At 40.2% G+C, this 10,607-nt stretch overlaps 1 protein-coding gene across 1 annotated transcript in view; it reads left to right on the top strand.

The window, feature by feature from the left end:
- The window catches only part of GSK3B (glycogen synthase kinase 3 beta), a 157,212-nt gene that overhangs the window by 40,868 nt on the left and 105,737 nt on the right, over positions 1 to 10,607 (top strand). The window lies entirely within an intron of this gene.

Here is a 10,607-nt window from a genome sequence, read left to right as displayed (position 1 = left end):
TGTGGTTATAGTACTTCAGACTGGGTTCTCTTTGTTGCCACCTAAAAGAGTCATTTTCTTTCACTGGAATCTACAGACATGGAAAAGCCCCAAATAATTTTTCTTATAGTTCTCTGTTGTTTCCATGGATGCTGGTTCCTCACAGCCTGCAAATGGAGGGAGAAAGGGCATGGTCTTAAAGCAGGTTCTGCTGGTGGCTGGTTTGGTCTTCCCACAGTCTCCCAGGGCCCTGGAAGGCGTCACTGATCTCCATCTGCAGTGGAGCTCAGGGTGCCAACCCGTGGCAAGAATTGCACTGGATCAGTTGGTCCTACAAGTGCTGCTATTTTTACATTCAGCATGGCTGACCAGAGCAGACACCACTTCAGAGTCAGGCTGTGTTGCCAGGTCTCAGCTCAGTCCAGTGCCCAGCCACTGGGTAAAAGAGTTTCATTCTATGCAGCTCTTGTCTCAAGAAGAGGTTGAATGCTCCAGACCTGTCTTACATGTTGTTCATCACAGCATCATTTAGTACTGAAAGCTGGTTTTGGACCACCTTGTAAAGAACAAGATAAAAGTAATATTAAGATGTACCAGCCTTGTACTGCTGCCCTGAAACTGAGCCCAAAGAATGAGACAGCTCTGCCCAGATGTGGAGGACCCAATGGTAGAGGTCTGGATCAGAAGAGCAGGCTATAGAGCTGTTCAGCAGCAGAAATTTGGATGACACCCTCTCTACCTGCCTGCTTCTATGACATTTCCAAGGCAGAGGGGAATATCAGTGAGACTGCTGTATTTGCTAGTAGTTGAAACCAGCCATGTGCAAATGCTTCATGTGGCCTTGTCTCTTTGGAAGAAACTTCTGTGGCTGAGATACTGGCCAGTGACTCAGTTGTTTGAAGCTTGTTATTTCTGTTCCTCCTAATTTAAGATTTGCCTGGAGAGGATATGCCTTCATGAAGAAACAGATAGCCTTTTAGAGGTGTGTTTTACTCCGGGTAGAATTCCCTTGAGGTGACATCAAGGAACCATAACTATGGTTGGTCACACAGCCGGGAGCTGGCAGCCCACTTCTAACCTGGGCTGCCTTTGCTGACATCGAAGCTTTCAGAGATGGAGCCTGTGGCACAGAGGTGTGCAGCTGTTTTGGAAGCAAGCTTTTCTTGGCTCTTAAGTATTCAGGGTAACGTATAATTGAAATAGCTAAGCTTGTCATCTTCCTTTTCGTTCTTCTCCATCCTGAAAACTAAGCTCCTCACCCCAACTAGCTTATCACTGCACTTTTGTTTTCTGAACCGGGTCTCCCTAAGAGTATAATGAAAATTAGATAATGAAATTGTATTTTAATAAGTTTTCCTGGTATATTAAGCCAGTTTGAAATACTTAGCATTAACATTTTCCTCTCCAGTTTTGATTTAGAAGGTAAGAAATACCATACTGTACCAGGTATTCGATAGTTTGTGTAGCCAAATGTGGTGTTCAACAGTGGCAGTGACATTGCTATTTTGGGAGCCGAAGTGAGCATGGCCATTCTATGACTCACTGTCCTCCTACTTTTCTAGCATCCCGTCCTTAGACTGGCAGCATTAGAGGCTGCATCCTTGTCTGCTCCCTTTAGTGTCTGCTCACAATCCAGAGGTAACAGATTTCCAAACTTCTTTGCCAGCTGTATTGATCTTATCTACTGCCGTCAGGTTTTTGGAAACTTTGAATATATTACACCATCCCACCCCTCATCATCTTGCATCCAAATTGAAGAGTCCTAGCCTCTTCAGTCTTTTCTCCCAAGGCAACTGCTCTGTCTTTAATTCTTTAAGTGACCTTTTCTATAGGTCAGTGTTCTATATCTTTTTGAATTATTCTTTGCCCTGCTAGTATGCTGCTCGTCTCCACATCTTGGTTCTTAAGACTGCAGCGTACTAAGTCTTTACATAGCAGCAGAATTACTTTCTGCCTTGTTCTGAGTTCCTTCCTGTTTATGTCAAATATCTAGATGGCATTTGCAGTGCACGTTGCACACTGAGCCTGTAATTTCAGGACTGTCAATGATGACTCCAGGATCACTTCTTTGAATTGTAAACTCCATGCTATAAATTCAGCATGGAATCACAACTTAGATTTTTCTTTCCCCCCCATGTATTGTTTTAGATCTGTCTGCATTCGGCATTGAAGCTCATCTACCATACTTCACTTGCTCAGTTTAGTGAAGGCCTTCCAGAGTTCATAGTCATTGCCATTGCAGCTGGCTGACCTGAAAAAGCTTAGCTTTATCTGCAGACTTGGAGGGTTTCGCTGTGTACTTCTATCTAGGTCACTGAAGATGTTGAATAGAACGATTCCTAGCAATGCTGCCAGGTCAGCTCCAGTGTTGACTCTTCTCTATAGTGGAAAGTTGACTATTAAATCTTACTGTTGCTTCCTAGTCTTTAGCCAGCTTTTTGCCCATAAATGGACCTTTCCTCTATGACCTGACCTTCTTGCCATAGTCTGTTCAAGGAGCAACCTGGGCTTTTTGAAAGGCCAGGTATATGTTTTCCTTGAATTTCTTTAACCTGTTTGCTCGGAGTGCCAGCAGGGTTTCTCTTTGCCAAAGAGAACTAATTTCAGCAGGTTGTTTGCTATGTCCTTAATATTGGCAATCTTGCCATGGATGGAGATCACATTTACAAGTCTGTAGCTCGTAAGACTCCCACTAGAGACTGTTTTTGGAGAACCCACCAGGCCAGTTGTCAGTGTACTTCAAAGAAACTTGCAAGTAATGAGAAGTTTTCTCTCCTGGCTCAGTATGCCCAAAAACATAGATTTGAATTGTACAAAGTGAAAACTCAGTTATAACCCAAGCAGTCCTGCAGTCTTTTAACTGCACTATGCTATAGGGCATATTAGATCCAAACTGGGCTCATGGCTTCATGTAAATGTGTATATGACTTGCAATTCTAGTAAGTTAATACTACAGAAATAAAGAAATAATTAATAATAAAAAGCAATTGCTGATCTGCTCCTAGCACTTGTGTTAAACTTAAGTTCTTTCCAATAGTGGCAATTATCTGTGTTAAGGCTAACAAACCTCTTACCTCTTGCTGCTTTTTATTTTTTATGAGTACAGATTTATATTAGTTTTCCTAGTGGGTAAGGCTGATTTCATTTTCCTGCCTGACCCTGACCCATTCAGTCCCCCATGCTAGTTTTTTTCCACAGTTGTGCTGTGAACCCAGCCAGTGAGATGATCCAGACTTGCAAGTGTGTGTTTTTTATTAAAAAATGTAGCTTGGTTTCCTTTCCTTCATTGATGTTTATAGCATAACCACATAAACAGTTTCATGAGCATGATTTAGCACGTGATGAATTTTGGTAGTGGGGAGAGGAATAAGCTGCTGCAGTGTGTGGGAGACTTTTTAATCTGACTTAGCTACCAGACAAAAGCAACATGCAACTATACTATCAACTGTATATAAAACCAGTAAGTTCATATGTAAAACCAGCAAGTTATGAGTTCTAACCATGTTTCTTATACAAAAATACTTTGCAGTTGTGGTTGCTGTGATGATTGTGATTTTATTTTCATGAAGTTCATTGCTGCCGTTTTCTGGGACAGTGTCATTGTTTAAGTGCAAATATGTACTATGCAGTAAATGTTGACTTGTGGGCATAGGGTACAGTAATAGAATATTGAACTCCTGTAGCATTGTTTTGATCTAGAAGGACTTGTGTTGGTGACAGTAAGTCATTATTGAATCCTGATAGGAAATGTGAAAGACAGCAAATTGCTTTTCTGCTTGAATTAACCTTTATGTTGCATTCAGATTGCTCCTGTTGATGCCGAAGCTGAAATAATAGAAGGTGAAAGAACATGCACTTGTAAAACTGAAATAGATTGTTCCAGCTTGTGATTACATTCTTGGAAGGGATGTTCTAGTGCTGAAGCTGAAACCATCACGTTGGAGATGGGAATGATGGCTGTGAAACTGGAGATTGGTGTGGCTGTTGGAAGCTTACAAGCATCTGTATATTTAACAATTTTTGTCATAAGGGAAAAATCCTGTTAAATGTTTTGTTTCTCATAATCAAACTGGCTAATAGAGACTTTTTGAAAGGTGGATTGTCTGCGTTGTGTGGATTATGATCACAGATCTTTCTCTTAGTCTGAGTGTGTTTTGTAGGCAGTGTTGCATCGATCTGTCATGTGTGGCTTCTGTGGAGACTTGATATCTGATGGGGCAAATGGTAGAAGAATGGATTATGAAATTGAAGTAGTAACTATTAAAATCCAGTATGTACGTAATTTATTACATTGAAAACCACTGAGCTGGTATTCTCAGGATGATTTTTTTAATTGTGTAGAAACCTGTGAATACTATACCTGTTCGTTCTGGTGTCTGATGTATTTTTACCTAGTGATATTTCTTACATGACTGTGAAGACCTAGAGATGCTTTATGGTTTTGTTTACAGTCAGTGTTCAAAGCTGGTATTTGGGGAATGTGTTCTTAGCTGTAGATCTTTTTGTTTTAATATATCAAGGAAATAATGAACTTCTTGATTGTAAGAAATGGCTGTGTAGCTAATTTGACAGATTTCTCTCGTTGCATAAGCAGCTTGGTGCTTCCAAGTCTTAAAGGCCACAGGTCCCTGTAATGACAGAGGGCATTTTCTCCTCAGGATACAATTTCTAATTCTATAATAATAAAGAGTGGCTTTCCACTCTTGAGGCATAATTTTGTGTCTAAATTCTTTAGTGATGAAGAGACCTTCTGAAGTACTTGGAATTATGCAGGAAACCAATTCATATTCATCCTATACAAGTATGATTCCTCATGTTCGTTTCTTCATCTGATTAGAATTTTCTGAGGAATAATTCTGCTGCCCTGGCAAATGAACTAAGAGTAAAGGTAGATGAAGATCCATCATTGGAATATATGGTGATCAATTATTAAACTAAAAGACCCATCTTTGAGTTATGTCAGTATTGCCATGATCTTTGGTGTTGGAAAGAGGGTGAATTCGAGTTTGAATATTTCCCAACCATCTACTTCTGGTGAACTCACCCATTAGTGACCTCTGATGAAAATAAATATATAGAAATACCTAGAGATTTTTCTTTGTTTTTTCATTTGTGATGCAGACAGCATGCATTACTTCTAGTAGTTCATATCTGCTGGATGAGCTGTCAGACTCTTTGGATGTGACAAGCTGGAAGGGACAATATTTGGATTAAAAAGATCGTAGTTTCAGGTCATCTTACAGAGAAAATAAGTGTTTTGAAAACATCACTAATTTCAAAATTGTGTGTCAACTGAAGTTGATGTTTCAAAGAAAATACTGAGAAAAGAGCTGTTTCTCCTTAATTAGACACTGAATTGGAGTGCTGTTTGATTTTTATCAAATATCTGAAGTGAAATATTAGATGTTTTCTTATATACAAGTGTAAAGGAAAACAGAATCCTGGCTTCATTTCTTGGTAGATAAAAGACAATTACTGATTTGATTGTTATAAAAACATGTTTATTCATAAGAATGTTTTCATAAAGGAAGAAAAAATGAATGCATTTTGTAGTAACTTTGAAACACAAGCAATTTTTTCTGCTTTTTGTTGAGTTTTGACATAGCTTTTTAAGATGATGAGTCTCATCTTGCCTTTGCTGAAATTCTTCTGTGATAAGTTTGATTTATGCATTCATTATCTCTGCTACAGTGCCAGGCTGTAATGCCTTAATGTAATTTCGTAGTGGGTTTGTGGGTGAGTGGCTGCTACTGTGGAAAATAACTTCTATTCAAGACTCTGCTTCCTGTCTCAACCAAAATGCAAACATTCAAGCATATTCTGTATACTCTTTTTCAAGAATTACTTTCTTCTCAACTCTTAGTCAATGCTACTTGATCTTTATCTTAGGTTGTTGTGACCTTCTCCTGTTCCCAAACTCATGCTAAGTGTTTCCAATCTTATTTTATTTAGTCCATTTAAAGACATCAGTCAATTTTCCATTATACTGTTTGTGTCCGATTCGAAGATGGAAGATGAATTTCTGAACGAGGTGAAGACTAATCCCATGTAGTAAAAAGTGCCTGGATGCTGCTAGTATGCACATGCCTTAGCCATCCTGGACTTTGAACAGAATTGTCACCACTTGGTACTGTAGATATTGAGATCAAATTTCAGCTTTCTAATAGATAGTCCTGACACTGATATGCTTTAGAGATGTCCCTTCTCCTTGTGCCTGTTCAGAAATGGCTGGTTGGCTTATTGCCTGTAGTGTCTTCAGATCTTGGACTGGGTTTGCGAAGTCACAAAGAAAAATCCAGAGAATGCTACCTCTGGCTTAGGAAGTTCCCAAGCCACCCATAGCTGGGGTCTGGGAGGGTGTGCTGGGATAGCTGTCCCTGCGAGTTTGTCCTGTTTTATACTCTTCCTTAAACACTTACTGTTTGCTGGTGTAAGACATGGGAAAATGGGATGGATGGACCCATGCTTTCTCTGTTATGTGCTTTATCTATCTTGATTGATACCGTATTTGAGTATCTTTCTTTTATATGAGCCTTTCTAATAAAGGAATTGTATTCTTCAGAGCGCTTTCTTTGTTAGTTACTGTCTTCTGAGGCAAGTAATTAAACCTTTATCTCCAAAAACATTAGATTGCTACTCTGTTTTTACTCTTCTCTGAGGTGGATGTTTCTGTTACTGTGTTGAAAGATAAAGCTTTGCCATTATTCTCCAGTCATAGCAGCAACAGAGAAATATTAGGCTCCATTATCTCCTAGAAATGGGAACCTTTTGCATGTACTCACAGTCTTGGCTTCATAATGCCTGGTTTATCTTTCCTGAAATTCCTAGGATGCAGGTATATGTAGGAAGAGAAGGAAGAGCTAGCAGTATTGAGACCTCAGTCTGTTTTCCCTTCCATCAGTCAAGCTTCTAATTAAGAAAACTTGCTGCACTGCTGGCAAAAAGCCTCAGGTGCTTTCAAAACCTACATAAATTTGGAACAGCAACCCTTGAAAAACCTCATTTTTTGCATAGGTATATGACTTTTGCAGATATATATAATGTAAATATTTATTGTCTTCAAATTTGTTCTTGTTTTTAGGCTTATCTTTTCCTTAGTATTACTTATTTTCTGCTTCATGGTATCTTCAAGAGTGATAGTGCCTTTGTCCGGTGTGGAGAGTGGCAGAAGTCGGAAAGGTTTGGTTTTGCTAGTTATTTTTTTTCTTGCCTCCATAATTAAGAGGAAGTTTTGCTAAAGCAGTGCTGCTCCCCTCTCTCTGTTTCCAGATACCTGTCTCTATTTTAGGATTTCAAGCCCCAGCAGCCTTCCTTAACAAACAATTACAGGAACAGTTTGAAAATTTCATCTGTATCTGTAGAGTTTTTCCCTGAATGCCTCAGTCTGCTCATATGCTGGCAGAAGGGAATTAAATCCCCAGATGTGCGGGCTCATTCTTAAGAGAAGTGTTACTTTTGCTCATGTTTTTCTTTGTGGAGAAAACTAATCCCCATTTTGTGAGATGTTGTTTTACTAAATCCTGCATATTGCAGTAAAACATTTGGAAACATCTTCTGTACTTTAAATTATATTGTTGCCCTTTTGCTGGGGAAAAAAGTCTTACTGAAAAAGGTGCCTTGTTTCTGAGAGAGGAAAAATAAACTTATTAATAGGTTTAAGAAGCCACAGGAAAAAATGATCCTTTCTGTTATCTAAAGCATGCATTTTAAGGCAATGTAGTTATTCTCCAGAATAAATGTCTGTGCTGGTGTAATGTAACTTGGTTTAGTTTCTGGTTTTTTCTAACCATAGCTGAAGTATTTTTCAGTTGTTTGACAGTGTGAACTTGTGTTTTGCTTTGAGAAAGCAGAGGATGTGGTGTCCAGATGCTTCCACTTTGGTTCACCCAAGCCTGCAGTTTGGCTGCTTTCGCGTGCCCTTGGCACAGGATGTCATCACCAGGAACTGCTGTGGCCCTGCTGCCTGCTTCCATCTCCTTCCACTGCCAGGAGCGCTCACACTGCTGTGGGCAGGCAGTTTTGTTCCTCTGGAAGCAGTTCCGACCCAGCTCACCTTCAGATAGCAGTTGTTTGATACCTGGTACCAGGGCAGAGTGGTATCAGGGCACAAGGAGGGATGGGAGAGCCAGGACTGCTCCTCCAAAGGCAGCTTCCTCTGCAGGCTGCAGCTCGGCTGGAGACTCAAAGTGGCTTTCCTGGGAGTACAGGCAGTAAGGAACAGTCTTGTTCTCTGTTCTTCCCCATGTCAAATCTAGCAACTGTTATCCTCAAGATGAGTCAGTTCAGCTTGCTGATTTGAGGCTTGCTTTATTTTGGAGATGGATTAGTTTGTCAGATCAGTTGGCTAAACTGACTCATCCTCAGGCTATGAGATTGCCAGATTTGCTATGGCAGGAACATGAAGGTGGGAAGACCATCTTTTTTTGGCAAGAGCCCCCACTTTAATCAGTTTATGTATAATGTGAAAATGAACTGTGGTTTCTCTGGTTACCTTAAATAGCTTTAGAGATGTCCAACACTTAGTTGTTTTGCTCTTCTTGCTCTACTATTTTTGTTACTTTAAAAATAAATAAATTAAAAAAGCAGGACCTGCCAAAGACGAAAAGCTTATGCATCTGGCTTCTAAAATGCTGCCTCATCTGTAATAAGAGCTCCTTCACCAAGATAGCTACTCCTGCCATGGAGAATATCTGCAGCGCACTGATGGCATGCCTACAGTTTCTTAATGTTAACTGAGATAACGTTCTCCTTGAATTGAAAACCATCTTTAACCTAAACTGACTCATTCCATTTCCGTGCAGTTGTGTGGTGTAATCTGAAGCAGTAATTTGGGATGGATGCGGAGGCTGTGTAGTCTCTTAAAGCTGGTTTGTGCTCTGCAGCATGAATTGAACAGTGTAGCACAACTCAGTTTTTCTCTCTGGAGAAATAGTTGCAATGCCTCTTTCAGTCTTAGAATGGTGTTCAGCCACAGGTCACGGTTCATTTTAGCGATTCAGATTAGCTACTACTCATTTTCGACTTTTTTTTCCACTGTGCTTCCCACCCAAAGTGGATGTTGGTTCCGAACAGCTGGCAATTCCCTTACTCCTCCTGCAATCTTAAAACATAGGCATCAAATGAATGCATTTTCATAACTAGCTTCATCTGTCTTTCGATTTGGTTTTGGTTGCTGTCTCAGATTCCAAACAATCTGTTTCTCACTGTGATTTCGATCTGTCTCATTCAGTCCGTAGGCTGGACTCTGGGTCCTAGGTGGCTGTTTCCTGGTAGTAGAGAGAATAGGATGACAAGTACATGCTGTATTTCTGTCCTGTGTTCAGTGAAGTTGAAGAGTAAGAAAACATGTCAAGTCTTAATAGGACAGAACATAATTATGGAGTACTTGACAAAAGGGAGAAATTGCAAAGAGAAAGGTAGAGTACTCAGATGTTCCAGAGAGTAGAAAAATATATTAGAATCCAAGACTCTGTCGAGGAGGAGAGCTTGGTCCTTTGCCCTGACTTTGCAGGTTAAGCAGGCATTACTGTTCATTGCACCTTGGTTTTCAAGTCCACCTATGATACTCAGAAATACAGAAATTGCTCTTCTTTTTTTAGACAAAAAATTCAAAGTTTGAGGGTGCAGCTTTTGACAAGGATTGGCTGCTGTATCAGATCACTGCAGCAATGTAGCAGAAGGGACCCTGACAAGGACACTTAAGCAGATGTGGAACTACATGGTTCTTGCCCTGCTCGTTCTCCACAGTCTGGCAGGGCTTGCAGAGGCCACAGAGAACTATCCAAAGGCTCTTGTGGGCTGGGCTGCCTGTGGAAGTGGTGACAGCAAGTGTTTCTGGAGAACTCGTTTGTGGGGTCTCTCAGTTCAGTGTTAATCTGCTTACGGTCGTGCTCCAGATTCTCTTCTCTCTTTGATTCTGTGCTCTTGCTTCTGCTTCTCTCCACTTTGTGATGTTAACATTTTTACGGTTTGGGGTATTTTGTTTTTTTGTTTTGTTTTTTTTTACCTGTCTCTTTGCTGTTCTTTACCTTCACTTTGTTTTCTTCTTTCTTTAGCCTATTTCCTTTTGGTCCTTCCTTCCTGCTGCTGTGCCTAGCATGGTGGGGTCCTATTCACACTTCATTCTTAAGCACTGCTTGAAAGATGTTTTATTTAAACCCCAGTAGAAGAGTAGAGACTCCCTCTAAGATGTGTTAAGATGCTTGTAATTTGTGGAAGTGTATGGTAGGGAGGGTCTTGGCAACTTGCAGCTGCTGCAGGTGGCTGTTCTGTGGGTTTTGCTTAATGGTGTGATATTATGCATTTGAAACCTCTTAGTGGATGGAAAAACAGAATGAAAAGGAAAAAAACTATGATGATATCTGTTCTCAGGGATCAGAAATGTGCTTGACTTGGTGATATATGTACATTTAACTGGATTCAGAAGCTGTGACAAATGCTGTTAGAACTGGGCCAGGGAGGTCACCAGCAAGTAGCCAGCCTCCTCCTTAAGCAGTTTGCAAGAAACTACTTCAGTAGTTTGCAGGTTATACCAGATATTTTGAGGAGAAGATTTTAGGCTTTCTAGGAAAATGTGCTGTTTATCACTTGTTAATCTTAGAGAGATGGGAGATTTAGGGTCTCTAACA

The sequence above is a fragment of the Manacus vitellinus genome, unplaced genomic scaffold, assembly GCF_001715985.3.
Source record: "Manacus vitellinus isolate BGI_N305 unplaced genomic scaffold, ASM171598v3 scaffold_28_pilon, whole genome shotgun sequence".
NCBI classification, from domain to species: domain Eukaryota; kingdom Metazoa; phylum Chordata; class Aves; order Passeriformes; family Pipridae; genus Manacus; species Manacus vitellinus.
The sequence above is the reverse complement of the archived record's forward strand: the minus strand, read 5'-3'. Positions and strand labels throughout refer to the sequence as shown.